The 1867-nt window shown below is 26.9% G+C and overlaps 1 non-coding gene across 1 annotated transcript; it reads left to right on the top strand.

The window, feature by feature from the left end:
• The first annotated feature begins 1325 nt into the window (after positions 1 to 1325).
• Positions 1326 to 1397, top strand: TRNAQ-CUG (transfer RNA glutamine (anticodon CUG)). Its single transcript has one exon. It is a non-coding gene; the product is annotated as a tRNA-Gln (tRNA).
• The last annotated feature ends 470 nt before the right edge of the window (positions 1398 to 1867 follow it).

Genomic DNA, 1867 nt, shown 5'->3' with positions numbered 1-1867 from the left:
ATAGATTGCTTTCTCATACAAGACAAGAATATCTTGGATCTTGAACCAAAAGAAAGCAATTGGCAATGGTTTAAATATATGTACATGTAATATGCTTATAGTATACATATATTATTTTTAATTTTTCATGTATTTAAATAATGATAAAATTAGTAAAAATTTAATTTATTTTAAAAAATTGATGAATTTTTTTATTTGAATATATATTTTGAGATGGAAAAATATGGAATCAGAACACTAGCTTCTTATCTATATAAAAAAAACTATATAAAAAAATCAGAAAAGAAAATATGATTTTAGAATTATTTTTGAAATACAAATTTATAATTAATTTATTATATAATATTAAATTTAATTATTTATAAATCCCAACTATCTTATTACTTATCAAAATAAAAAAAATTGATTCCTAATAAACTAATTTAGCCCAAATAAGATTAAAAAATATAAAATTTCTACCAGTATAAAATGATCAGAAAATTTAAAAACTGTAAAATTAATCAGCACTAAAGAAAAATAGTAGAATAGAACCACTACTACTACAACTGCTCGCTCTTTCACATCCTAAAAGCATAACATTCTGAATAATATACTAGCTTGAATTTTGGGTACAGGATCCATACTGTTGCTACCAGCAGGCTGGTTCTGAAGTAATATAGAAAGTTCGCTTGTTGGTAATGTGTTAGATAACAAATCTGCATATGGATATGATTAAGGTTTCAATTAAGCATGAGAATCAGAGTTTAAGCATCATAGAATAATCAAACAAAAGTTGTTGCAAAAGTAAATGGTAATTTATTGCAAAAGTAAATGGTAATGTAAGCATCCTTGCATTTTGTTTTCTTTTGCTGTTTGGGTTAATATGTAACATACGCCAAAGGTTTTTCCTCGTAAATTTCACTAGTTTCCACCTCATTGTGAAGCATCACAAGAATTGTGATGCATAGGTTTTTTATTTTTAAAATTTTTTTTTTTGGGTCTTAACAAAATTTCATACAGAAGAAGCTAGTGTTGTCATTGGGCAACTGTGCTTCAGAAGTGAAGCGAAACTGACCAATAAAATTTAAGAGAGCTGACACCTGGTAATAATGTGATTTGTGAACTATTTTAATTTCTATCTTCAACCTGCTACGTGTAAGCTCCATGTTTCTATTTTGATTTTGCTTCTATGCGTTCATCCTATCTCAAATAGCCGCTCAAATCAGGAAAAAAAAATAAAAAACACAAACTCAAATATTTTGCAAAAAGATAAAACAATGTGCTGGAATAGATGGGTAGAGAAGAAGAATAGTATATAAAAAATGAAAGAAGCAGACTACCAACAAGGTCCCATGGTCTAGTGGTCAGGACATTGGACTCTGAATCCAGTAACCCGAGTTCAAATCTCGGTGGGACCTTTTTTTGTTTTATCTATTTTTTATCTTTTATTTTATGTTTCCTTCTATCTAGGGGTGGGCAAAATCCAATCCGTTCAACCCGCCCAATCCAATCCATTTTTAACGGTTTGGATTGGATTTTTATATCAATTGGATTGGGTTCAAAATATTATAACTTGTATGGATTGGATTGGTTATGGATTGGAAATATAAATCCAATCCAATCCAATCCAATCCAATCCAAATAATATATTATATAACTAAAAAATTATATATTTTTTATTTTTTTCATTTTTATATGTTAATTTTAGAGTATTTTTTTCATTTTCATATATTAATTTTTAATTTTTTTTCCATTTTTATATATTGATTTTTAATATATATATATATATATATTTTTTTTTTTTTCTTTTACATCCCCATATCCCAAATCTCAAATCAAATTATAAGTTGTAACCCTAAACTAAACATTTACCTTTGTTGCCGCCCAC

Source organism: Ziziphus jujuba, chromosome 1 (assembly GCF_031755915.1).
Source record: "Ziziphus jujuba cultivar Dongzao chromosome 1, ASM3175591v1".
NCBI classification, from domain to species: Eukaryota; Viridiplantae; Streptophyta; class Magnoliopsida; order Rosales; family Rhamnaceae; genus Ziziphus; species Ziziphus jujuba.
Note: the sequence above shows the minus strand (reverse complement) of the source record. Positions and strands in the feature narration are given on the sequence as shown.